Here is a 16,512-nt window from a genome sequence, read left to right on the forward strand (position 1 = left end):
CCAATCACAGCTCTACTTCTGTTAACCAGCTCTGGTGAAATGAGAGATGCTTAGTGATTGGTTGCAAGGAAAACCGTTCCTCATAGCAACCAATCACAGCTCAGCTTCTTTTGAACAGCTCTGGTGAAATGAAAGATGCTTCGTGATTGGTTGGTGATACACACACATTCATTTTTATTTATAGAGATATCAACAATAATAAACTTGGCCTTTCTTTTACACTTTTTTATATTCTTCCATCATTACCATTTTGGATCAGCAGTTTATGGGCTCACCAGGCTTCAACATTTTCCTCTTCTATTTATAGGAAACTCACAGCTGGAAATACAATTCTCCTTTCTGCAAGTAGTTACCTCAAACACATTGTCAAATAAATACCTGTTGGGGAATTTACTAGGGTACGTAGAAATTGTAGCCATGATCCAACCTGCAAATGATGAATCTTGAAACAAGATGGACCAATAGGCGTTACCCTAAATGAATTTAATATTACTAGATCTAAAGATAGATCAAATGTAAATCAATATGATCGAAAGAAAAAACCTTCTGAGGCCCTCACTGAATTTTCTAAACCTGTTCTTACAATGCAGTTCCCAATTCTCTGTAACAAGCAAATTATTTCTAAATATTTGCTGCTATTACATGTGGATAAAATGCTATTTTACATTTCACAATCTGGCAGCAATATAGTTACTAAAATGGCCCATTTTTGTGCAATGTTTTATAACCTAGTTTCTTTGGTTCCTCTAGATCCAGTAATACATGCCTTAGTTACAAGAGTTTTTTTCCGATGTGGGTCAACACGCTGCAAAAGTTGCAGTTATGCCAATCCTTTTAACACCTTTTCTAATTTTAAAAATACTCAAATTCACCCAATAAAACAGTTTATCAATTGTAATACAAAAAAATATAATTTATTGCATCCAGTGTACATCTTGCCATTTAAATTATATTGATTGTACCAGCCGTAAGTTAAAAATTAGAATCAATGTACATTTAAATGATATTATTAATACAAATAATTTTTCAAACATGAGTATGTCTTTGGCATCCAAACATTTTATCTCATGTCACCAGAGACAGCTGACATCAGAAAGGGTACTTGGTATAGAGAAAGTGGGGAATCTACCATGATGTGGAGACATAATTCTCCTTAATTTAGAAGCATGCTGGATATTCAATCTGGGTTCAAAACCTGCGCCGAGATATCATGTTTTGTGTAATCTGTATAATTTCTTCTGATTTTTCTTTGTTTTCGTTGTCATGTCTTCACATTATTTAATCATTCAGATTAGTTTTATTATTGTGTGCTTTATCCAGTTGGATTGATTCATTGTGAATTTAGGATAGATAGGAAAATTTTCCCATCAGGCCCTGAGGAAGAATGCAGTTAGAGTTTGAAACACGTGGCCATGTTGTTTCCTGTTCCATGCATAATGCTGTGAATTTCATGGATTTTTAAGAGGTTGACATAAATTTTCTAATTTTATGCAACACTGCAAGAAGCTGGATTTTTCTTTTTCGCTTGATTTCCCACGTTTGTCAAAATGTTACTCCGTGCTTACTGGATCAAAGTGGATCGCAGGATAAAGTGAGCTGGCAAAAATCTTCTTTTTCTCTTCTGATTTTCTCCCTCTTTTGAGTTCTTGGTTTTGACCCCACACACATGATGACTACTCTTACTTCTGGTTAGCTCCTCCGGCCAGCAACACTACCATGGCATCAATCCAGTAAACCCCATTGTAAGACCAAATCCCTGTACTAGAGTAAAGGTACTGTCACACTTAGCGATGTACCAGCGATCCTGACCAGCGATATGACGCGGTCAGGATCGCTGGTACATCGCTAAGTGGTCGCTAGTGAGCTGCCACACAGGCAGATCTCACCAGCGACATCGCTGGGGACGGGGGTCGCTACTTACCTGTCACACCAGGCGATCCTGCGTCCTCCCGCCCGGCTCCATGCGTCGCTCGTCGTCACAGCAGGAAGCACCGCAGGAAGCTGACGACGAGAAACAGTCCGGGACATTCTCGCGCGATCAGCGATTACCAGCGGGTGAGCGGGTTGTAGGTAAGTATCACACATAGCGATATCGCTAGCAATATCGCTATAACGTCACAAGTTATAGCGATATTGCTAGCGATATCGCTTAGTGTGACAGTACCTTTATAGTGTGAAGGTTGACCTTCCTCTCTAATCTGCCAGGATAAGCGGGTTGGGCAAAGTCTGTCCGAGCTAACATTTTAGAGCCTGTAGTCCTTGACAGACATAATAGTTTTAAGTTCAAAATGTTGAACTGAAATTCCAAGACATGCATTAATATGATTCCTACAATGCTATAATACATTTTATATAAAAGTGGCTAAATTGCAAGGTCGTGATATTCCATCACTTCATTTAAACCTTGTGTTTTGAATACTTAGCATAACACTGGTTACACAAAGGTATAAGAGAAATTTAAATGAGAATGTAATCTGCTGTTATAAATCATTACCACCAGATATGCATTTTCTCATAGGTAGAAATACTTCTAATCCTAGTGCTATTAATAAAAATATTGATCTACTTCATTCCTCATAAAAATGGTAATTACAGGACTAAGTGTAATCCACTTTGTATAAATATACTAAACACATACAGATTAACATAAATCACTACAGCTACCATTATATTCAAGTACACATTGAGAGAAGGGCAAAACCTCTGACTCACCACTGATTGAGATGCTGATTTCCATTATCTAATCCTATTAGAAAGTACAAATGTTGAAAAAGCCTTTATTCCACTAAGAATTTTTTGTTCACCATATCCCGAAAGAATCATAGTTTGTTGTGGCTTAAAGCCCCTTTATATTTAGCCATGCACCAGCGATCCGACCAGCGATCCGACCCGGTCAGGATCGCTGGTGCATCGCTAAATGATCGCTAGTGAGCTTTCACACCAGAAGATCTCACAGCGATGCAGCAGCGACGCAGCGCACGATACTTACCTTTCACACACAGCGATCCTGACTTCCTCCCGCCCGTCTCCACGCGTCACTCGTCGGCGCCAGCAGGAAGCGGACGACGAGAAATGGAGCCGGACATTCTCGCGCGATCAGCGATGGACAGCTGGGGAGCCGGTCGGAGGTAAGTATCAGACATAGCGATATCACTAGCGATATCGCTATAACGTCACAAAATCGGTGACGTTATAGCGATATCGCTAGCGATATCGCTATGTGTAAAACCCCCTTTAAAGGGAAGCTATCATCAGAAAATGATGTTTAATATTGATATCAAGTTTCTGTGTTACATATACTAAAAAATTGGAAATGTTTCTTTTTTTCATATAATAACCTTTATTAAAAGAAAAACAAAAAGTAATCTTACAATTTTCACACTGGTCACTGAGGAATTTTAGTCTCATGCTTCCTGAGCTCTCAGGATAAGTTTTCAGCCAGGTCCCATATTATTAGAGGCAGTATTACAATGACTGGTAACACCTCAATTCACAGTGTTAGGGCTGGCTGACCCGCACCAAACAGATATAGACAAAACCAGATCAAATGCAAACAGAATAGCAAATGAACCACTTAGCTGAACATGCAGGGAAAGAGCAGGAGACATCAGACTCAGCAGGAACAGAAAGAAAATCACCAGCTGGGATAGAGGGAGTCAGCTGTCTTAAATCCCAATCAGAAATCCCAGATCTCCAATCGTCTTCCTCATTATCAGGTGGCAAGCCTCTGTCAATCAGATCAGCTCCACTACCTCCAGTTACCATCAGAGGGAAGCCAGAGAGAGAATTCACAACAATAGTCTATACCAGTGCACAGCCATGTGGCCATGTGATCCTTTTATAACAGGAGCCATCCGGGACCTTACTGATGGTCCAATCTGAGCTGCTTGAGGACCTGAGCATGTGACCTTCGACCACCAACGAGCAATCGTCTCAAGGGCATGCTCAGATGGAGAAAAGCAGTACTTAGTCCCAGGAGCGTCTGCTTGCTGCTGACTAATGCTGGATGATATAGCTGAACCTGGGGTGGCAGCAGAAATAAAATGAATAGCATTAGCCTGAGCAAGATGCTGGGACCGACATCTCCGCTGAGCGAAATCCTCTGCGGCTGAAGAAGAATGGGAGACCGCAGAGGACATGGCTTGAGATTCCCCCTGTGCAGTGGCGGGATCTAGATGCCTAACACACAGTACCACCAAGCACAATAGGTGATGCTAACGCTGACATTGTTCCCGATTCCCTCACGATAACTTTTACAAGTGCTCATTAGATGCTTCAATTTAAAAGATAAGGACAAAATCTCTTCATTGTGGCTATTTACAGGTATTATTTCCTGAAAGAACAGAAAATGTAAGTCTACAGCCCCAGTAGCCAGTGTGAAAATTGCAATATTTTTTATTTTTAATAAAGATAAAGATATCCTAAAAATATTAAAACATTGACAATTTTTTCAGAAATACATTTAATGCAAAAACTTGATTTAAAGAGCAGCTTATTTTCTGATTCCAGCTTTCCCCTAATGAGTCTGATTGCAGGAGAATTCTCTACTGCATCAAATTTACTAGCTCATACACATCCAATTCCTATAATTTTATCCAAATCCGGTCACTGTTTCACCATATTGGGAAATATCTACCAGTTTACAGCTAGCTTTATATCTCAGATGTATCCTTCAAAGGTTTTTAGGTGGATAAAGGTCTTGCTGGTTGTAGGCTTTGGAGTTGTCTCAATATAGCCAAGCAGCACTTATCCACAGCTAATAGCAGAATACAGCACTTCCCTGTCTTCAATAGGCCCATAGACAATGAATGGAGAGCTATTGTGCATGCACAGCAATTATTCTTATCAATCTACTCACTTTTGAGTTCTATTCTTGAAATGAGCTTGTATCCCTTTGGTTGAATTCCCTGAAAGCTCTACTTTGAGTGAATGATGCCGTACTAAATTGGGACATCACTGTTTCAAAGGTCCACATATGTTCAGTGGACAAAAGTTCTTTGAAAGGACAACTATTACTCATGACACTGTACACACTGCCAGAAACCACAGGCAGCATGTCTCCTTAAAGGAAATCTGTCAGTAGATTCAACCCTCCTAAGTAGAGTTGAGCGACTTTGGTCGGATCGGGTTGCAAGAAACAAAATTTGTTTCAGATGAAACTCGTCTGACTAGGGCAAAAAAAGTCAGAGTTTCGTCCGAAACCCGACCCCAATGCAAGTCAATGGGGAATAAAAGTCGGCATTGAGTGGATGAATGTCATTGGCTCAATGTCATGGATGTCATGCTTTTCGTGTGTGTTCTAGTGAAGAATATTGCAATTTTTGATTTATAAGACTTGTAGGAGAAAATCTTTGCCTGCATAGAGGTACAGAATCAATTCGTAGGATGGAGCTTTATGAATAACTGGTTACTTATGATCACATTTTTAGTTCCTAGTTATGTAACCTGGTGTGAGGCGGTAGCCAATGGTGAGATACTCATCTCCCGAGCCCTACTGATGTTGCTGGTTTGCTAGGACCAGCTGTTTCAATGAGGGAGACCACATGTACAAGGTCTTATGAACGTTTCCTTTACAACTTGAATCATTTTTGTCACAGTTTCCTTCCTCAGGAGTTTACTATCTCTATCTCCCTACTTCACCACAATCCAACTTTAACGCTACAGTTATGATGAACAAGTGTCCTTTATTTGTTCTTAAGTTCCGCATCCTATTTCCACTGCTGCTGCCCTTGAACTTCCACTCGAGACACTTTACTTGTCCCATGCACTTGGTGCTGTTTAGGCTTGTTACCTTTCAGTGTTATCACCTCGGGGTCTCGTGGCTAGGTGTCCTCTCCTATGACCTGTTTATGGAAGGCCACTTTGTCAATTAGTCACTTGTAATTCGGATATCGCTATTACTACTCTTCAGGCTCCTCTCACCTAGGGTCAACCCAGAATAAGGAATGTATCACTGCTTGAATTAGACCTTTTGTTACATTAACTATGCACTCCAGGGCCCCTCTTAATTCTCAAGAAATTGTCACTTTTCAAATAACTCATGCCTTTCAAATCTCCCTATAGAGTCAAACATTAACTCTCACTGTCCCTGCCAGCTCCTGGTTGCTCGCCAGAATACAGCTTCATTACTAACAATGCAAAACATTACAATAACACGATTGGTGTCTTTAGGGAAAGGAATGCAACAGCAGCAGTCCACTTCCTTATACTGGTATGAGCTATTATATAAATATCTGACAAACAGCAAACTATGCAATTCTCTTACTATTGGAACAGCATTAAGTAAATGATCTGTAAATGCTCAGACTGGTTTTGTACTCCATAAATAATTTACAGTCTCTCTATTTTTTGGGTTGTCCTATTTATGCTTTGGTTTAAGAACACAACGTCAAGATATATGCCTAAAGTCATCATACAGTATCGTAATGTGTAAACTGCTGAAAAAAAATAATTGCTAGAAAGTTTATACTAACTCTTCTTTTGTGTATGTGAGGCTTGAACGCTGTATGTATGTATACAGTATATACTGTATATATATGAATAAATATGCTGAGGTATTACAAAAGAAAAAGAAAAACTACAGAAACATATTTACATTGCTTCCTCTTTAGTGGATGAAATGGCTCAGCCTGATTGCTGTTATATTACAGTGTATCATTAATAATATACTGCCATCTGGCTCTACTGGGATCTGAAACCTGGTACTTGGAAATAATGGTCTCGCGGAAGAATGTAAACTGCTTAGGAGACAATAGCATGCTCATCTATTGTGATCAGCCTATCCTTCTGCCACAGTGCAAGTGATAAACTAGGAATGAAAAAGCCATTTTACATCTCAGTCTCTCCAAATCAAAGCTCTGCGACAGTAAGATCAGATAATTAACTCCGCTTCTGTCTTGTTTAACAGAACCTATTCACCTCTAAAACTTTCATAACTATGACTTACTGCAGGGATTACAACTGTACTCCAGGGCAAGGTCTGCTTTCATGGATGAAGATGTGGTGTTGGTCATCACAGTAATAAATACTAAGAATATGGCAGGTGCTGCCCATAAGACCACATCACATCCACACTAACACTGCCAGAGCTGGCATAGAAATGTTCTCATCACAGAGCTTTTTTAGTCAAATATTTCACAAGCTCCATTCTGCAGACGCTGACATTGTATGTCAGCAGGCTGGCCGCATATTGTGTCTTTTAAGACAAAGAAAGAAGATTTTTGTTCACTTTTATTTCCACATTTTTGCATTACTGAAACTGCTTTTTATATGGACTATAAAAAAACCAATGGATCCTTTTGATGCCGCATTAATATCATCTATTCCCCTTTTCTGTAGAAGTGTGCAGTTTAAACACTGACTGCAAAAGCGTGCGAGAATTAATACTGTGTGAATATTACTAATAAAAAACAGAATGCGCACATCAGCATTTGCTGTTTCTCTATATCAGGATGGCACAAAATAAAATATGTACATTTCCAGAATTTCAGCTGAAGAACAATTTTATACTTTGGAATAGTTATAATGCTAAAATCTAAAAAAGATCAAGATTAGGCAACTATGGGATATTGCACACTTTCATATTCCCTGTAATTGATGGTCACCTTTGTATTGTCCAGTGACATCAACCCCACGACTTAGTAATGGACAGGCATCTACTGTATAAGACATCTATCCATTACTAATCCTACAGTTATATTGTAAATAAAGACACAGCAAGAATAAAGTCCTTTATTAGAAATGAAACAAAATACAGTTTTCCTTATTTTATTTAAAAATAGCAAAAACAGTTATACTCACCTAACGTTCATTCCATTGAAGTCAACGTTACCTGTAATAAAGCAAATATCACCAGACAATACCAAGGTGACATCAACCCCACAAATATGAACCCCACTTGCCACCGCTATAGGGCAAGTGGGAAGAGCTGATCAAAGCACCTGCAGCCACCCAGACAAGACACATCTAATGTGCCTTTTCTGGGTGGCTGCAGGCTGGTATTCTAAGGCTGAGGGGGACCAAATTCTATGGAACCTTACCAGCCTGAGAATACCAGTCCCCCTGCTGTCTGCTTTAGCAAGGCTGGTTGTCAAAAATGGGGGAACCCTATGCTATTTTTTAAAGTTATTTATTTAAATAATTTAAACAAAAACAGTGTGGGGACCCCTCTATTCTTGATAACCAACCTTGCTAATGCTGACAGCCGAGGGTTGCAGCCCCCAGCTGTGAGTTTTGCCAGGCTGGTTGTCAAAGATACAGGTGTAAAATACCGACAGGGTTGTAGTAATGTCAGCACAATTCATACTCACTGTCATGCCGGCTGCTTCTTCACTGCTGTGTCCCCCATTCTTCCCTGCATTCAAAAGACAGGCGGCAGAGTCCAAAGCAACTTTAAACAATACGGGTTTATTGTCTTCAGGACACAGCACATCCATAACACTTTCAGAACAATGGTCACCGTACCAGCAATACATTTCTCCATCTTTCCCTAACTTCTTCTTTTGCTTCACAGAATAGGCCACAAAGATATAACGGGATGAGGAGTCTGGTGAAAATGCCACTGCAATATATCGCCCTGAAACCAGCTTTGTCCTAGACTCGTAAATTCTGTCTACAGGGTCATCCACCCCTTCTATGGTTATCCTGCTCGTGTACTTTCACGGTAGCCCACTCTAACTTCTTCTGTAAATTTTTCACTCTTCACTACGCTGCTGCGGATACTGTGCTCTTAACTCTTCTCTTCCTTCTTTATACTCACACTCCTTTCCATGGATGGCTGGGCTTCTATTTTAGAATGTTTTGGGGTAGCCGAACAGTCCAGGCCAAAGGCCACCTGAGCAGCACACAGTGGTCTACCCCTGACTGACTATATACAGGAATTCTGCCTTTCTTATTCCCCAGCTACCCCTCCTAGTATTAACTTCTAAGTGTCCTACAGCTAAGCCATAACATGCAGTCTACTCAGTGTCCCATCTCGTGGCCCTTTTCCCTAACTGCACTGTCCCTATCTTCTTCAACATATAAGAATATGAAAACACAACAAAATGCATATATTACAATTATATACAGATAAATATAAATAGCAGCATGAATATTTAAAGGTTTGAAGCCAAAAACCCCTTACAGAGGGGAACCCATGCTGTTTTTTTTATTACTTATTTAGCATGCAGGCACCAGCTGATGAATACTCCCATCAGCTGCTCCTGCATTCACTGTTATTAGTGGCAGCAGGCGTCGGCTGATGAGAGCAGTAGTCCCATCAGCTGACACCAGTGACAGGAGGTAAACTTTATACCTCCAATCACAGTTGCAGGCTCACGCTGTCATTTGACAGCATGGGAACCGGGGCTGTCTGACAGTCAGTAATGATTTTACTGCCAATCAGAAGCAGTGTTTGCTGTGCGGTCATGCTCATGACAGTGTGACAAATACCCGGTGTTCGTGTGACTGAACTCAAACTGTAACATAGACTTCCTGGAGAAGTTCGAGTTCAGTGTCTGTGCTCCAACAATACGTGTTTGGTACGGACACCGAACTTTACTGTTCAGGTTCATCAATCTCTAATCACAAAATTGTGACACTTGCGCAGATCCCTCCAGAGCCGGAAAGCTGGAAATCCCATCTTAGAATTAGATTCCCAGGAATTTAAGCATGAGAAGATGTGATCTGAAGATACAGTGAGGATGGGACCATTGATACTGAGCAGTGGAGGGGCCTGAGAGGTGAGTAAAATTATTTTTTATTTACAGTTTAATGGCATTTTATGGTTTAGAATATGACGGGACAGTTGCTGCCATTTTGCTGAATCCGCACGGAAGGAAATTACATAAAATCTGCATTTTTATAAATGCTGATTTTTATAAAATTTTAATAAAATTAAAATCTGTTCAAAATTATTCACTCATCTTTAGTCCCATGTAAACAGGTGAAGTGCCTCAGCATGATATTCTATTAGCATTTCTATTTGAAGATATAACAACCATAATATTTTCATTACAAAAATTATTTTCTTGTCCACTGAAGTGGAAATCACATTCAAATTACAATATCATGAGCACTACTTTTCTGTGGAGAAGAGTAATTTTACTGGTAATACACTGGTACTACTTAAGTGGAAGCAATGATAGACTGTAGTCATTACATTATCACAAGCCAAATTATAATTACATTTATGTACTATATATTAAAAGTAAAGGATCTCACCATTCAAACGAAATGTTAGTTGCAGCTTACATATTCTCTTTCCATGCAGATGACCTTTGTATACAGTGGGTATGGAAAGTATTCAGACCCCTTTAAATTTTTCACTCTTTATTTCTTTTGAAGTTATTTAGTAAATTCAAAAAAGTTTGTGATGTCATGTGTGACTGGATACCCCGCCTCCAGCAAGGCAAATTTCTAAGACACTCGTGACCCTGGATACACCGCCTCCAGCAGGGCGAATTTAAACAATGTCAAATGTTGCAGGATACACCGCCTCCAGCAGGGTGAATTTCAATAATTACACATGTAGCTGGATATACAGCCTCCAGCAGGGCAAATTTACAGAGTAAAGGGAACACTGGAGAAAACAGTTACAAGGGTGGCCCTGCTCTAGGGAACAGGGACGTGGGGATCTTTTGCACTCCCTAGAGCCAGTGTCCCTGCACTCCTCACGTTCCCTATACAGGCTCCTCACCTGTCGCCAAGCAGGATACCTTTAAACCCTAGCTCACCCTGCACCTATCCCTTACTAGTGAGCTGGATGGTGCAGAGACTAATCCCACCGCTGCACTAATACACGCACAAGGAAAAATACACAAACAGGGAAAAAACCACTTAACTTTGCTCTGTTGCTATCGCTCCCAGCAACAGAGTCCAGCACCTGAGTACAGCATTCCTCGAGAATAGCTGCTACTTCTACAAGGCTTTGTAAGAGCTGCAAAGAACTCCACTCTGTAGCTCCTTCCACACCAGGACTCTAAGTAAGCTGCAAGGAACTCCTCAAGCTCTTTCCTTCACCAAAGATGGTTGGAAATGACCAATATCACCAACAGTGAGTAAGACCAGCTGACTAGAGTTGAGCGAAACGGGTCAAAAAATTTCAAAAGTCGCCGACTTTTGGCAAAGTCGGGTTTCATGAAACGAAACCTGACCCTAGGATGAGGTCGGCCACGAGGTCGGCGACTTACGCGCCAAAGTCACGTTTCAAAAGTTTGTTTTGCGCTCTTTTTCAGCCAATCAGGATCCACGGACACAGTGGGCAACGTGATGACATAGGCAGGGGTCACCACCATCTTTCAGAAGGGCATGCAAGTGATTGGCTTGCTTTGGTGGGCGTCACAGGGGGTATAAAAGGGCGTGCACGCCGACCGCCATCTTACTTCTGCCGATCTCAGTATAGGGAGAGGTTGCTGCTGATTCTGTAGGGAGAGCGTTAGGCAGGGAAGAAGACAAAAAAACTGCTTCTGCTGCTAGCGATTTGGCCTGCACAACACACCAGTCACTGTGTGTGCAGTGCAAGGGGAGGCTATATAGTGGTGTATCAGTGGTGTTGGTTGTTGGGCTGCCTTCTAAGGCTTACTGACATTCCTGCATTGCTGTTTACCCACTGCTCCGCAAACTGCTTTTTTAAAAGCAATCCCAATTTTTTTTTTGTCCTGCTGAGAAGAAAAAAAAACTGCTTCTGCTGCTAGCGATTTGGCCTGTACAACACACCAGTCACTGTGTGTGCAGTGCAAGGGGAGGCTATATAGTGGTGTATCAGTGGTGTTGGTTGTTGGGCTGCCTTCTAAGGCTTCCTGACATTCCTGCATTGCTGTTTACCCACTGCTCCGCAAACTGCTTTTTTAAAAGCAATCCCAATTTTTTTTTTGTCCTGCTGAGAAGAAAAAAAAACTGCTTCTGCTGCTAGCGATTTGGCCTGCACAACACACCAGTCACTGTGTGTGCAGTGCAAGGGGAGGCTTTATTGTGGTGTATCAGTGGTGTTGGTTGTTGGGCTGCCTTTTAAGGCTTCCTGACAGGCTGGCATTGCTGTTTACCCACTGCTCTGCAAACTGCTTTTTTAAAAGCAATCCAATCTCCCTTATCCTCTAGTCACTTTTGTCACAGCTGTGCCATCGAGCCTGTGACATAGCGCTCAGATATCAGTGGGCCTCACACAATCCAAAAGTGTCCAGTGTCCACAAGTGTCTGCAGAAATTCAAAATCTCCCTTATCCTCTCGTCACTTTTGTCACAGCTGTGCCATCGAGCCTGTGACATAGCGCTCAGATATCAGTGGCCTTCACACAATCCAAAAGTGTCCAGTGTCCACAAGTGTCTGCAGAAATTCAAAATCTCCCTTATCCTCAAGTCACTTTGGTCACAGCTGTGCCATCGAGCCTGTCACATAGCGCTCAGATATTCATTGGGCCTCACACAATCCAAAAGTGTCCAGTGTCCACAAGTGTGTGCAGAAATTCAAAATCTCCCTTATCCTCTAGTCACTTTGGTCACAGCTGTGCCATCGAGCCTGTCACATAGCGCTCAGATATTCATTGGGCCTCACACAATCCAAAAGTGTCCAGTGCCCACAAGTGTGTGCAGAAATTCAAAATCTCCCTTATCCTCTAGTCACTTTGGTCACAGCTGTGCCATCGAGCCTGTTACATAGCGCTCAGATATTCATTGGGCCTCACACAATCCAAAAGTGTCCAGTGTCCACAAGTGTCTGCAGAAATTCAAAATCTCCCTTATCCTCTCGTCACTTTTGTCACAGCTGTGCCATCGAGCCTGTGACATAGCACTCAGATATCAGTGGCCTTCACACAATCCAAAAGTGTCCAGTGTCCACAAGTGTCTGCAGAAATTCAAAATCTCCCTTATCCTCTAGTCACTTTGGTCACAGCTGTGCCATCGAGCCTGTCACATAGCGCTCAGATATTCATTGGGCCTCACACAATCCAAAAGTGTCCAGTGTCCACAAGTGTGTGCAGAAATTCAAAATCTCCCTTATCCTCTAGTCACTTTGGTCACAGCTGTGCCATCGAGCCTGTCACATAGCGCTCAGATATTCATTGGGCCTCACACAATCCAAAAGTGTCCAGTGTCCACAAGTGTGTGCAGAAATTTAAAATCTCCCTTATCCTCTAGTCACTTTGGTCACAGCTGTGCCATCGAGCCTGTCACATAGCGCTCAGATATTCATGGGGTCTCACACAATCCAAAAGTGTCCAGTGTCCACAAGTGTGTGCAGAAATTCAAAATCTCCCTTATCCTCTCGTCACTTTTGTCACAGCTGTGCCATAGAGCCTGTCACATAGCGCTCAGATATTCATTGGGCCTCACACAATCCAAAAGTGTCCAGTGTCCACAAGTGTGTGCAGAAATTCAAAATCTCCCTTATCCTCTAGTCACTTTGGTCACAGCTGTGCCATCGAGCCTGTCACATAGCGCTCAGATATTCATTGGGTCTCACACAATCCAAAAGTGTCCAGTGTCCACAAGTGTGTGCAGAAATTCAAAATCTCCCTTATCCTCTCGTCACTTTTGTCACAGCTGTGCCATCGAGCCTGTGACATAGCGCTCAGATATCAGTGGCCCTCACACAATCCAAAAGTGTCCAGTGTCCACAAGTGTCTGCAGAAATTCAAAATCTCCCTTATCCTCTCGTCACTTTTGTCACAGCTGTGCCATCGAGCATGTGACATAGCGCTCAGATAACAGTGGCCCTCACACAATCCAAAAGTGTCCAGTGTCCACAAGTGTCTGCAGAAATTCAAAATCTCCCTTATCCTCTCGTCACTTTTGTCACAGCTGTGCCATCGAGCCTGTGACATAGCGCTCAGATATCAGTGGGCCTCACACAATCCAAAAGTGTCCAGTGTCCACAAGTGTCTGCAGAAATTCAAAATCTCCCCTGTCCTATAGACACCTTGTACCTTGTTTTACATTACTATATAGTTTGTTGGATTTTGTCTACATTTCTACCAAAAATGAGGTAGGCTGGTGGAAGAGGCCGTGGAATTGGGCGGGGGTTGGCAGCTGGTAATGATGGTGTTGGTGGTGGATCTGATGGTAGTGGCAAGAGCAAAATAGGACCGAATGCAGGAGGTGTTGAGCCTGCATCATCGTCTGGCTACATAAGGCCTCGAACGCTTAGTTTTCTAGGAGTTGGCAAACCGCTTTTAAAGCCAGAGCATCAGGAAAAAGTTTTGTCTTACATTGCTGACTCAGCCTCCAGCTCTATCGCCTCCTCTTCTTCAGTTGTAAAAAGTAAAAGCACTGAGTCGTCATTGGAGGCTCATGTTCATGAACCACACCTTTCCTTGTGTCCTTCACCCCAACCAAGATTGAAGGATGACGCAGGCCACACTACTGATTACTCCATGGAGCTGTTTTCACATACCATGCCTGGATTATCAAGTCAAATGGTGAATTACCCAGGCCAAGATGAATCTGACATGGAGTGCACTGATGCACAGCCGCTGATGGATGATTCTGCTGGTACATTCACTCAGAGCACTACATTGTCCTCGCAGTGTACAGAGCCAGATTCTGACCCTGATGAGACTCAGGTGCCCCTTCCCGCACACTATACCACCATACACGGTGACACAGAGGAAGGTGCACATGACATAGAAGAGGAGGTGATGGATGACCCAGTTGTTGACCCAGATTGGCATCCATTGGGGGAAGAGGGTGCTGCTTCCAATAGCTCAGATGAGGAGCATCCACAGCAGACATCGACATCGCAACAGCTGTTATCTGGCAGGCCCGGAGCACTCCAAAGACAGGTTCCAAACATCAAAAGAGTTGCTGAACAGCTTGTCCAGAGGGTCAAAAGATCACAGCGTGCTAGGCCGCAAAATGTCTGCCAAAGTAGGAAGAGTGCAGTGTGGCACTTTTTTGACCAAAATCCTCATGATCAGGCCAAGGTTATCTGTAAGAAGTGCACAAAGACATTTAGCCGAGGGAAAAATCTGAAAAATTTGAATACCAGTTGCATGCTTAGACATTTAACCAGCATGCACTTGCAAGCGTGGACACAACACCAAACCTCAAGTGACACATGTGCAACTGATCACTACGAAGGTAGTCAGCAATGCTACATTGTTTCCCCCACTGTAAGCCCACCGGTTAGCACAGCAGCAAATGTTGAGGTGACGTTGCAAGACCACAGCAGTCAGGGAATCCCACTGTTATATCGACGAAAGACTGATTCTAGGCCATCAGAAAGAACACCAACTCCATCACCATCATCAACCCTCTCTCAGTCCGCCCTGTCCACCGCTACTTCCACCATATGCAGCTCTCAAGTCCAGCTCACCCTCCCAGACACTATGAGTAGGTCAAGAAAGTACTCAGTCTCTCATCCGCGTACACTGGGTTTGAACGCCCACATTGCCAAACTAATCTCGTTTGAGATGATGCCCTTTCGGTTGGTGGAAAGCACAGCTTTCCGCGAACTCATGGCCTATGCAGTACCACGCTATGACCTACCCAGTCGCCACTTCTTCTCTCGCAAAGCCATCCCAGCCCTCCACCATCATGTGAAAGACCGCATTGTCCATGCACTCAAGCAGTCAGTGAGCGGAAAGGTGCACCTCACAACTGATGCATGGTCCAGTCGGCATGGCCAGGGCCGTTACGTGTCCATCACTGCGCACTGGGTTAATGTGGTGGATGCAGGGTCCACAGGGGACAGCGGTGGTGGGACAGTGCTGCCTAGCCCACGGTATAGGAAACAGTTGGCTGTAGGCGTTCGACCCTCCTCCTCCTCCTCCTCCAGAAGCGAAAGCTCGTCCACAGAGCGCAGTCGTACGAGCACTCCATCTGCAGCTGCCACTGTTGCACACGATGTGTCACCCTATCGAGCAGCTAGTGGAAAGCGTCAGCAGGCTGTGTTGCAGATGATGTCTTTGGGCAACAGACACACCGCCGAGGTGCTGGCCGAGTACTTGAAGCGACAAACTGAGTCATGGCTGAGCAGTGTACATCTTGAGGCAGGCAAGGTAGTTAGTGATAACGGCCGTAATTTTGTGGCAGCCATAGCCCTTTCAAAACTCAGCCATATACCTTGCTTGGCTCACACCTTGAACCTGGTGGTGCAGTGCTTCCTCAAAAATTATCCGGAGTTAACAGCCCTGCTCCAGAAGGTGCGAAGACTGTGCGCGCACATTCGCCGGTCGCCTGTACACTCCGTTCGTATGCAGAAGCTGCAGCGATTGCTCCACCTTCCCAACCACCGCCTCATTATCGACATTGCAACATGGTGGAACTCCACCCTGCACATGGTGGAGCGGTTGTGCGAGCAGAGGCAGGCCATAATGCATTTGTGGGAGGATACACGGCCAGGCACTTTGAGAGCAGACATGGAGTTGACAGGTGTGCAGTGGTCGAAGCTGAAAGACCTCTGTAAAGTCCTTCAGTGTTTTGAGGAATGCACACGGCTGGTAAGCGCAGACGACGCCATCCTAAGCATGAGCATCCCACTTATGCGTCTGCTCATGCAAACTTTGACGCACCTTAAGGAGCAGGCGTCTGCAGC

At 43.2% G+C, this 16,512-nt stretch overlaps 1 protein-coding gene across 11 annotated transcripts in view; it reads right to left on the reverse strand.

The window, feature by feature from the left end:
- The window catches only part of LINGO2 (leucine rich repeat and Ig domain containing 2), a 2,318,940-nt gene that overhangs the window by 1,070,793 nt on the left and 1,231,635 nt on the right, over window positions 1-16,512 (reverse strand). The window lies entirely within an intron of this gene.

Source organism: Dendrobates tinctorius, unplaced genomic scaffold (genome assembly GCF_039654945.1).
Source record: "Dendrobates tinctorius isolate UK_male_01 unplaced genomic scaffold, ASM3965494v1 ptg000031l, whole genome shotgun sequence".
Taxonomy (NCBI): domain Eukaryota; kingdom Metazoa; phylum Chordata; class Amphibia; order Anura; family Dendrobatidae; genus Dendrobates; species Dendrobates tinctorius.